Raw genomic sequence first — 12,895 nt, forward strand, 5'->3', positions numbered from 1 at the left:
CCAATTGAGCTTTATAATGATTATATTATTTCTAGTTCAAATCCAAATAATTTTTATGATTATTCACCTATTCAAAAGGACGAGGATTTGATTAGGGATACCACCGTTTTAGACGATGTAGTTTTTCCTTTTGATTACGAAGCCGATAGTGGTTTAGAGGAACGGGTTTATTCCGAAAATGTTGTTTTAGAGTCTAGCGACTTAGAAACAATAGTATTAGATGAAGAAGATATACCCGTAGAGATGAGTAAAGATGCACTACCTGATAATAAATTAGAAGAATCAATTGACCATTTTCAAGAATCTAATGATCCAGAAATTAGGGAGATTGTAACTAGTCTATCTAGAGACACTGAAAACTCTAAGTTTGGGGGTGATTATCACCTTCCTAGTGCCTTACCTTTAACTCTCAGAAAGTCCCTTCACTTAGGACTTGATATCTCTGCCTCGACAATTTTACAAGATTACCTTCATACTCGTTTTCCCGAACCTAATGATGTCCAGGAAGAAGTTCAGTCGTTAGAAACCCATCCTGGTTGATGTGGTTTCCCAGGCTATGATCCCCAGATTGACTTTGTTTTCCCACCAAATAGTTTTCTTCCAACTGTGGGAACGTTTATATTCCAAATGTGTCGAATATTAAGTTGTGAGACTAAACCTAAATGCTTTAGGAAATTAGAATCGACACATTTGCTTAAGAATGACCACTACTCTCATTGTGGTCAATTACGTAAGTCAAATCTTATTGACTTAGAGGATCCTCAGTTATTTAGGTTATTATTGTGCGCTTCTAAGATCATATTTGAGTTTTTCCAGACTCTAGGAACTAATGATTCGGATCCACCTATGAAGAAACGCAGCCAATGAAAATTTTCTCTGTAGACCCTTTCTAGAACCTGAACCTAACCAAAATTAATATAAATTTCTTAATCAGGAAACTATGTAAGGCATGCTATTCTTGTTCATTTTCTTGGTTTACTCGGTTTCCTTTGCGTCATCTCTATTTTTTTGAAGACCCACAGTTATTTCGGCTACTGTTATACGGTTCGAGTGACAATCCTTTCCCAATGTCCTGGCTGTGACTTTAAACTTAGCACTTCTTTGGAGGTAACCCAATCTCATGCAACACTTAATCTTCCTTACTCTTTTGCTTCAAATGGTAACAGTTTCTCCTTGTCATGCTTTTAATTTTATCTTAGAACATTGAGGACAATGTTAGATTTAAGTTGGGGGTATGGGAGAAACTTTTTAGTTTGCAGTATGAATAAATAAACTCCAGAACCTGAAATTTATGCCTATTGAGGATTGCACTAACTAATCTAAGTGGATGGAAGCATTTTGGTTGTAGGAGTTGAGGAAACCAATCTTAGATGGCAACATCTAAAGAGTCTATTCATAAAAGCACAGAGCTCAGTTTTAGGAATAACATGATGTTTCACCATATCTCGTTGAGTCCTTTTCACTTATTTTTTGATGTTGTTTTCTTTTTAAAATATGTTTCTAAGTGATTTGGTGGGCTCACGATTCACAGTTGTTACCATGCTAGGGTGATTTAGAGTGATTGAATACATGAAAAAAAAATTGAAAAAAAAAAAGTTATAAAAAAAAAAAAAAGAGACCAGACCATTTGACCAAAAGGAATAAATTCAATAAAGTCGACCACTGGTACCCTTGTATATGCCAGTTGTGTTGACCTAGAGTTAGGTTATCGACCACTGTACCCTTGTATATGCCAGTGTGTTGATATTAGTCAGACTAGTATCTCAATCCATTAGGATAGGTTCATTTTGGGCGGCCTTCAGACAGATATGGGAAACACCGTTCACTTAGTAAACATCAAACCATCTATGTTTTTCTATATCCATCTTCTTGATCTATCCATGTGATTATTTTACTCCGATATTGATGTCCATAGTGCGACTATCTTAGTAGAGCTCTGTCACTTTAATGAATTTTAGTATGCTTGAGTGCAAAATCGTGTACAACATTGGAATTTCGCATCAGGGTACTTCTTCCTGTAGTCAATAAGTATGCCAACCAAGGAGTTCTTTAGTGCCTTCCAGGTTCTGCGTAGATAGCTAAGGTCTGGAGTACAGGTTTGTGGGTATATCTCTTGTAAGCCCTCCCGAGACTAAACTCGGCCACTAGGGACACCTAGGGGTTTAAAGGCTTATTGCATACGCTAAATGCAATCGACGATGCCTGCGACAGTCAGTTAGGATTTTATTTTGTAGTTTTGATTTGCTCGGGACTAGCAAATAATAAGTTTGAGGGTATTTTATAGACGCATTTATGTGTCTAATTTGTCCCAATTGTATATATTGTTAGTGCTCGATTTTGTACTTATTTGGTTATTTTATGTCTTTGTAGGTGTTTTTGGAGATATAAGCTTTTGCGGCGAAATTGGCTCAAAATGTGGCATTTGAACCTCCGTAGATAACGTACCAGAAGCTCCCCAGAAGTATGCCAGAGACACCCCAGAAATACCCCGGAGGAACCCCGAAAAAGTGCAGAAAACATCCCAGAAAAATTACTAAAGGCACCCAAGTTTTGGTTATTTCCACCCAATAATTTTATTTCAGCCCCACTTGCTATTCGCACCCCATCAGAGGATAGGGGGCATCATTCTTCACATTTCAAATTAACGTTTTGGCGGGAAAATGTTTCCAACGAGAACAGAATTTAGGGTTCGATTGTTAGGCTATTTTAGGAGAGATTCAATCGTCAATATCAACTAGGATGGACTATAATGGACTTAACAGAGCTTTTATGGGCAATTTCCTCGATCCAATTGGGCTGAATCGTTGATTCCAAGCAAAACAGAGGGCTGTCTTTCACGAGTCTTCTGTGGAGTTGGTTTTGCGAGATATAAGGGAAAGTTAGGATAGAGAATATCTTCTATGGGATATTTATTGAATCCTAAGAATAATTGTAACAACCAGGGACGCGTACATAATCTAAAAAAGAGATTTTCTCTCAACTGTTGACCGAAGAGAATAAAAAGAATATTCATAGATAAACTCGGATTTGTGGGTTTTGCTGGGTATAAAAAGGATGGTTCGAGTCTTAGCAAGTGGATCAAGAAGTTTGGGGAAGTTTAGAGACCACAGAGATGCAGAAGAGAGGCTGGAAGACGAAGAACAGGAAGCTGCAGGAAAGCTTCCTGCTGCTGCTCGAAGAAGGCGAAGAACAGACAGTCAGAAACCGTCGTTCTTCAACAGAGGCAGCAGCAGTTTGCATGTGTCTTTGTTTACAGCAGTATCGTCTTATCGTTCTTTCTTTGACGCCTTCTGTGAGTCTCAGAATCGCTGTATTATAATTTCTAACTCTTTTAATCATACTTTGAGCATCAATAATGTATTTTGAGAACATGATTAATATGAGTAGCTAAATCCCAACACTGGGATGATGGATGAAGCCATTCTTTACGCATATGATAATTATATTTAATTCTTTTATGACTACTTGCACTTTTATTAATTGTTTTATGATTTTTCTTAATTGGTTGTTATATCGTATGATGATGTATGCTTGGTCGAAGTTCTTTTGATGCGTCATGCTAGTGATTTACAATCAATCTTTTAAAAATCTACCTTGGCAAGAATAAGAGTCAATATCGTTTGAGCTATAATTGTTTGGGAATAAATATATGAATTTTGTGAATGATTAATGGTGGAATCCTGAGTCCTAGTATCTCTTGATCTTGTGACATATTTTGTATATACAATTTTGTTTTTAAATCTTTTCAAGTCCGAGCAACGAACTCTTATTTACCGCATTAAAATTATTACAACATACAACCAATTGAACAAGAGACACCATTCAACTATAGCTAATATCATATTCAAGAGAACAAAATAATATTAAGAGCAAAATTCTTAATGATCAAGATCAGCAGTCATAATCTAAGTTGACCATTTATATGATATTAATTTATCTAAAGATACAGAAAAAAAACAGAACTAGGCATGTTCTAGAAAAACAAATAAATAATCCTACCAAGTATTCAACGTTAAAACCCACAATAGTTACATATCTCAACCTATGGAATCCACTCAGCCATGCACGACCAACTACCAAAACGGAATAGTGTAGGACTGGAACGGACCGGGCCAGAACCTGGGAGAGGATTTTTTTTTTCTTTTCTCATACTACGAAGAAAACCCAGACTGCCGCACCCGCACCCCTAAATACATATTACCTGATCTTCCATGATCAACCAAAATACAGGGCCTCTAAATACATCTTCCCATGACTAATCAAAATATCTCTTGTTGATTATTGCACAACATTAGCGAAATATTACGAACACAAAATTTTGATGACAAATCTGTTTAATCTTTTGCGATAACCTTATATGATAACAAATGCGAAAATTCTCGGCTTGCTGATAACAAAAATTTTGATCGCAAATTAAGAAAAAGAAATCATCAATTCCAACTTTAGTTTCACGGTAGAACTCATGCTGATAACGTATTGTAGTGGAATCAAAGGAACACACAAAGAGGCCGAGAGTTTCTTATTCATAACAATAGTAGTGTTACATGGATACAAATATCCTATATATACATGGAAAGGTAAACTCTAGGTATCTAGTTGGGTCGCACATCTATGGGCCGTAGGCCTACAACATTTTCCTATTTTTATCACAATTTTTAAGTTCAAATATAGGTAGTCAATATCGATTGTACAAGCCGATATTACAGGTTTTTATCGGATATCGTAAAATACCTATACGATATCAAAAATATCGGCGATACAAAAGACGAAATGATATTATCGGTTGCACATGCCGGTACAGACCGATATATCGGTTTTACTTGTACACCGATAATATCGGTTTCGTGAATAACTTTTTCATCAACATGCATCTAGTCTTCATAGACAAGTACAATGTCAATTGGAGAAGGTAAAAAGCCCTAATATATTTATAATATAAAATCAATGACTATATGGTAAGATATAAGATGGAAACCATATTTCGATTGCAAGGCAGCAAAATATAAAAGATAAATATGAAGGATAATAAATAAGATTTACCGGCATAATGGGACAACAATCACAACGTTGGCTAATAAACCACTTTGTATTTGGGAAATTTGAGATATGTGTATGATTCTTATTATTTTTTACTATGGTTTTATAATTATTTGAAATTCTATATTAAATGATGTATCGCATGTAAAAATAGATATTATCACTTGTATAGGTGTATAGGACTCGACCGATACGATACCGATACGCGATATTAACTGCCTTGGTTCAAATGAAACTAATTTTATAGCAACTACTTTTGGGTTGGAGCCCACCTTGTCGCTAGGCTTCCAACCGGTTAATTATAAACCCTTATTTTATAACAACTAATTTAATTTGGAGTTGGATCTATTCTCACCCCATATTTTTTATAGACCTTCTGCAGAACTTTGCTGCACAAAGTCACAAGTCCACCTACTCACGGCTGTGCAGTTCTATTGCACACTTAACTAGGAATAAGTTGATTTATACACAGACTACAACTGAATTTGAAATCCATAATCACTAACCTCAATCATCTCTAACGATGAACTAATTACACACAGCTTTAAGCTGAAGAAGGCAGAACATCGGCGGGTAGGCAAGTTCAGCCTGACATGATAATCATATAGCGATACAGAAAAACAAAGACATTTTAGCATCATATTTTTGTCCTATACAATAACATCACTAGTCTCTACTTTACTATCTACTCCTTTCTTGGAACTTCTAAGCGTGAAACAACATGCTTCGACTGCATCATTGATTGACAAGAATATTGAATCCTTCCCTATCGTGTCAACAAGCTTTGATAACGTTAGCTTCTCCATCACTTCCATTTTAGGATTGGATATTAACACGTTGATTCCTTTTCTTTCTATACTCTTCAGAACTTCAGTCAGCATTCCGATGCCAGTTATATCGATAGCACTAACTCCTACAAGTAACAAAAATTTAATTTAGCGACGACCAAGAGAATCAGTTGGTATTACTCTCAGTGGAATCAAAGATATCAACAATTCAAAAGTTCATTACCTCCCATATCTAGAATTATATGTTCGATGTCAGCAGACTTGGAATCACCTATGCTTTGCTCATGGTCCATCCACCTCGATATCCTTTCTCGTACGTACGTACAATTTGCGAAGTAAATGGGGGATCCCAACTGTAGAATTAATACACCGGGAACCTTTTCCACAGAAGGATATTGTTCGATATCACGGTACATTGCTGAGTTTGACACATTCCCAAGATTGGATATTGGAGGCCTAGCAACGCATAAAAGTGCTCTGATGATGGATAATCCTATCTACAAAAGCAAACAAGGTGAAAATGAAAAAAAAAATTCTATTAGATAACTCCCTTATATATTGCACTTGCTATGTAAGTTTTGAAGTTTTCTAGAGAATTTTCTTTACCGATATCATAAGGCCGACGCCCGACGTCCATACTAAGAAAGATTACTCCCAAGTATGCGGACATACAGATGCAAAAATCATATTTATCGACTTTGTAAATGTGATATGCCTCTTCATATTCGATTAGTCCAAGCATAGCAGCCATGATGATTGCAGAAAGAGTGACAAGAGGAGTGTAACCGAAGGCAGGAGCGATAAATAATAATGTTAACATCATGCAAACGGCCATGACAACATTAGACATTGCTGTCTTACACCCCGCACTATAATTCACAGCAGTTTTTGAAAATGGCCCTGAAATACAAAAACCATATTAGCCGAATTTCTATTGTTATTCGCAACATCCAACACAACATGAACTGATCAACTAAGCATACCGGTGGTCAAATAACAAGAGGTGAATGAGCCGACAAGATTCATCATCCCAAAAGCTACCATCTCTTTATTCCCATCTATTTGATTATGTTTCATTGTGGCGAAACTTCTTGCTATTGCAATACCTTCCTGTATATGCATGGACAGTTAAGAAAATGATATCCATAAAATTCTTGATAATATGGAATTGGCGTGCATATTTAAGTTAGAACTTACAGCTAAAGCAAGAAATCCTGTCATGATACCGGCTTTTATGGTGTAGGGTAGATATTCAGGATCGAAGTTCAAGAATTGAATTGAAGAAGGATTTATTCCTTTTTTTCAAATGACCAACCTGCAACACATAATGCGACACTTGATTTAGCTTAATTAAGAGAAAATTGGGAAGTTTCTTTGGTTTTGAAAACTATAATGAGAAAGTAGATTACAATTTGAATTCCATGTTTGTCTGCATGAGCAAAATACGCAACCAAGCATCCAATAACCACAGTTACCATGGGAGCTAAAGCTGATACCCAATATAAACTTGGCTTCTTCTTTTTCTGCACACAACAAATAAATGTTTTTCTCAGTTTCATTCTTATTTAAAGAAAATAAAAATATTATCAAAATTGTTGCCGACCCGACCCAAAACCTTGCAATAACAAGCGGTTAGTTTGTTTTTCTTTTGGGGAAAGTGATCCATGTTTGGACCTATATATGTCATGCATCCAGTCAAAAAGGAACCATATTGTAGAATGATGGTTGAGGGAGTCCAATTATATATGTAGTTATGATGTCATAATGATGTATTTATTGTAATATCGAAAAATAATAAAAATACATCCAGTCTAATATAACAACCAAGTTACAAACTGCTCTAACTTCGGATTTCAAAATGCGCCAAGATAATCTCAAGAAAGAGCTTACCACATGCTTTGTGGCTAGGAGGAAAACTAGGAAACAAACTCCAGCAAGAGCACTTTGCCACCTCCACTGCCAAGAAAAAAAAGATTATTAGAAGAAAATTTTCGTCATTTGGCTTGGATACATTCCAACATGGAAATTAAAATTAAAAACTTACATGATGTGTTTGGCTAAAAACTGAGTGCAATACAGAGATAACATCAGTTTTACTAGTAAAATATGTTAGTCCAAACATCCCCTTCAGTTGTTGAAAACATATTATGGTTGCTGCTCCACTCATAAACCCAACGATTGTTGAATGCGATAAGAAATCCACCAGTATTCCTAATCTGTAGAGATTAATCATGTGTTATATTTCTCCTTTATGAACATACATGGATTTTTTTCTTTTTGCCTTAATCTAAAAGTGTCAGTAAAAATTACCTAAAGAATCCCAATGCGAATTGGAAAACTCCAGTGAAGAATGTAGCGGTGAAAACCAAATGAAGATATAAAGTTGGATTATCTTTCGGTGAAACTGCTTGCTCTAAGATTGAACCAAGAAGTACGGATGCTGATGCTATTGTTCCTACAGCAATATCTTTTGAGCTTCCAAATACTGCGTAGACTAATGGCGGGATAAAACTTGAATCTGCATGTGAGAAAAAAGAAGAGTTAGACTGCTTCTAATCTATGTTCACCTATTTGGCCGCTGCCAGTATTTCTTACATATTTTTCTTAATTTTTAATCTCTATTTTCATCACAAATTTGCAATATAAATAAATAAATCCTTTCAAGGGGCAAACAAAAAATATAAGTGTATAATGAATAAATAAGGATGCATGTAAAAGGTTAAAAAAAAAACTAATAATAATATTCTGAAAATGAACAATAACCCAACAAACAAATGAAGAAAAATCATTCTGAAAGTAAACAAAAGAAAGAAAAAGTTTTACGTACAGAGGCCCAGAATTGGAGGTAGGTTAGCAAGCTTGGCATAACTGATTCCTTGAGACAAGCAATGGTGATTCCTGCTAGCAAATCATACCGAAACAATTTGAAACTATATTGCGGTAACCATTCGAACACAGGTAAGAAATATTGTACTGTTTTTTCTGGCCTTACGGTACGCTGAAGTTTCGTTCTTGAATTGTCGAAATGGATCATCAGGGAAGAACGTTTCCTTAAGATCTGATTTAACAGTTGTTGAAAACCTTCTTGGGTTTGAGAAGTTCACCTTGTGAACAAGATTTTCACGAGATGTTGTTGATGATGATGAGTTTGTCATGGCTTAATTAAGCTTTAGACGGAAGAGAGAAAGTGAGAAAGAAAGTTTTTATTCTCTTCCAAATGTTTATGAAATCAGTTACGTTGTTCCTGTATTTATAATGCTAATAAAGGTATAATGTACAGAGAAACATAGCAATAATCTTAGTTAAACTGTTCTGTCTTAAGATAAGATAAGTGTAGTTAAATTAGAATTTATTTAATTTTAGTAAATACTTTACATAATTACGTGTCTTTTGATATCAACGCATTAACCCTACAATAGGAAAGGTGTAAATGAAGGCCTTGGTTGGTGGTAAAAGTAAATAAGTTGGCAATTGTCATAAATCTGTTGGTAGTTAAATTCACTTGATTGACAAAAAATCATTCATTTTAAGTGATTTCTAGTTAAATTGGTTCTTAAAATTTATATTTTCTGACTGAAATAGGTTCTCGAGATAAGAAGATTTATCTGAAATCTTATGATGCACAAAGTTATTTATTGCTTTATTGCAGTTCTAGTTAAAGAAAGTGGTAAAATATAGTGTTTTGCCCCTCAAAAATTGTAACAATGTATACCAAGTGCATCTTTTTTTTTTGATCAGAATACCAAGTGCATGTTGCCATGTTTTTCAATGGGTGCCGTCGCTTTGCAGGCATCCTAACTTCAAAGTATGTCATGGATGACTCCTGCATGCTATTAGAGATGCATATGCTTGAAAAGCGAATGCTAAGTTCCAGAGGGTCGATTATCCGCAAAACTAGCACCTAAGCCTACTGATAACCCCTTGTGCAAGCAGGTATATTAAGTTTAGGCACCGACTCCTTTCACAAAAAGTAGACAAAGTTTGGCGCATTATGAATATGCAGAAAATGAGCTAATCCATAAGACAGATGTATATTAAGGCAACGATGAGAGTAGTCCTATTCAAAAGGATATGAAATTAGCATCTTAGTTAAGTAAATCCTAGTCGTATGATTTTCTAATTTCTACCAAATTATTAGTCAAACAAGGTGCAGCTCAGATAATCTGACACAGAATGTCAGTTAGGGGGTTACCATAATTTTTAGCTGGTGTTACTCCCCAGTCCTACTCCTGCTAGTGTACTAGGAAGTGACTCGATATCTAGGATTTGCAACCGAAAGTTTTCATTGTGACCCGAATATTGCCGCTTGATCTAATGTGATTAGCAATCAGAAATTTGCATCTTGGCCTACATATAATCTTCTACCTTAAAGCAGGATAAGCATCTGGCCCAAGATTTTCTAGAACTTCTTTACTTGGCCAAAAATAAAATAAAAATTATCCTGTAACCTTAATCCTCTGATTGTGACACAAAATCTGATAACACGATTCAACATAGGTTCCATAACCTCTGTGTCGGAAAATCTGCATAATTGCTAGCCAAAACATATTCTTGATCGAATAGATAAATGTCTGTTTTTTATGAAATTATTCAACATGTCTTTTATGAATATTTACATCACAAAAATGAAAAACCAAGTCGGTATCTAAACAAAACAACATCCAAGTGGAAAAATAAAGTGGTCGGCGGCCAAGCACTATAATATATCCAATCCAAATCCTGGTTAAGAAATCGCTTTTGCGTGAATCTGTTATTTGCTAGCTTATACACTGCTGCATTTGCACTTTTTCGCTGCCTTTTCCTTATCTTTTGAAGAAGAAAATTTTCCTTTCTTTTTCCTAAATGGCCCATACAACTACCACCTTTTTCCTAGCCCACGTATATATCTATTAGACTAATCATCATTTTTCTTAGAGGAGAGGCATTTAAAACCTACTAGCAAGACAATCTTGATTATTTTGCCATCCCAAACGCATGTGGCATGTCGATCTCCTTTTAAAATATGGGTTAGTAGAATTTTTTTCCACCTGTCTACTTTCGAAATCCACCTCACATAGTATTAGCACTAACAATTCCCTCTGTTTCAAAATAATAAGCTGGTTTTCATGTGTAATTTAAAACGGAAGTAACAATTATTATTGACCGTTGAGATAAACCGGAAACAGTCACAACCGTAGCTGACGGTCTACCTCATGGTAATTGAAGTCATTAAATTCTATCTTTTTCGAGCCAAAAACGAACAAACAATGCACATGTCTTTGGACAAAAAATTAGATCCTAAAAAACAAAGACGTTCTAAAACAGTGTAGTAATGTTCGTCAGGTTCTTTCATGATGCGCACTTCTTATGCGATATTTGTACACTGCATTGTGTGGACATGTATCAGAGCACGTGCATATGTTTCTTAGCTGCCATTTAGATAACTAACCAATCACATGGACATGATCTCATTTAGTTTTCAATTTGCTACCATTAGAAACACTTGTGGCTATCCCTCTCTTTGTATCTCCGTTAGGCTTTTCCATGCATAATGCTACTGCCTGGTGTGGATTCCATCGAGATATCTGCCTAGTCTGGAATAATTAGTTGTTGACTTCCAATTGGTTCACCGATAACCTGGGGACAGTGCCCCTGCAACCCCACTAATCGTGGAAGGCCCCAACTCCACGTACTCGTGACAGCAAACTTACCTATTGATGTATACCTTGAAAACCTCCACCAATAGGCACTGTAAAGCCAAGGAAAATGTAGGACATATTCAACCTTTCTGAAGGATATTTCGTTAATTCTCCATTCTTTCCCTTTCTGCTAGAGTTTTAGCTTTCTAGGTACATTTGAACCCTATTTATCACATGGATAAATGTGGTTAAGGGAACTAATGGGAAATAGAGACTAAATCCAGACTCTCTCCAGAGAAATTCAACAGGAGCCACTATAAAAAGAGTGCTGCAAGATCTTAGTGACGACAGACACTCAAGAATATGGACACACTTTTGCAAGAAAGTATGCCGCATAAAGCACAAGTGGGACTCCCCTCCTCCCAATGGAATGAATTTTCAAGGAGGCCAACAGAAAGTGTCGTCATTTTATTATTAAAGAATTCGCATAAGATCTATAATTCAGTATGAGATCCGGTGCCAGTTTTGGCCTGCTTCCAAATACGTAATGTTGTGTGTGTTTTCCGAGAAATAACAATTACTTAACAAAGACTCTAGACTAATAACATGAAATAAGACAAGTCAAAATGAGCTTTTTTGATCCATATGTACCACTAATGGCAATCTACAAGACCTCCATTACCTCTAATTAAACATAATTAAGTGGGGGTTTAGACACCATTAGTACCAACACAACTAGTAAAAGTTGAATTTAGCTCTTTCAATAAAAGGCTAGGGTTACTTGAAAACTATAGAAAGGTGTTGTCCTTTACTGTTAAGATTAGTATTTATTTGGCCTTAGACAATTTGGAGAAGTCAAAATTAAACAGTCCTCATCTTTATAATATTCTTTAGTGTCATAGTGTGTGTACAACTGTGGTGTTACAGGTCCATGCAAGTTGTCAGTAATATTGTCCTGCATATGTTGCAATGACTTCCTTAGTGGGCTGGTTTAAGTGGGTGGAACTGTATCAGGTGAAAGTGTAACCTGGTTGAAAGACATCCCGTGAGTGGAGCTGCGCCGAGTTTCTACTGAGCCTCCATAACGAGAGGTTCTGCCGAGGGGATATTTTTTGGTTCTACTGAAATAGATTGCTTAACCAAACGTTCAAGTTGGACATGGGTTAGATGGGTTAACCATGTCCAAGACCGACCCCTAGTAAGGAGCTTCATTAGATAATATTCTGCCCATTTTGACAACATAGTGCAATAATTTAGTTAGAGAAATTATGTTTGGATAAAACTTCATAAATAGACTTGGTTTGGAATACCTTAAGTGTTAGTTACAATTACAAAGTCCAAATCCCAATCCTCTTGTGGTAGACTAAGGTTCTAAAGTTCTAAATGTCTTAAAAGATTGTTTATGAGTGAGGAGTTTTGAAGTTTCTAGCTAAGCTAGTTTGATTTTCATCA

At 35.8% G+C, this 12,895-nt stretch overlaps 1 pseudogene; it reads right to left on the reverse strand.

Annotated features, from left to right (window-relative positions):
• Positions 1-5,511: 5,511 nt before the first annotated feature.
• LOC113303680 lies at positions 5,512-9,032 on the reverse strand (annotated as a pseudogene).
• Positions 9,033-12,895: the final 3,863 nt, after the last annotated feature.

The sequence above is a fragment of the Papaver somniferum genome, chromosome 8 (assembly GCF_003573695.1).
Source record: "Papaver somniferum cultivar HN1 chromosome 8, ASM357369v1, whole genome shotgun sequence".
Taxonomy (NCBI): Eukaryota; Viridiplantae; Streptophyta; class Magnoliopsida; order Ranunculales; family Papaveraceae; genus Papaver; species Papaver somniferum.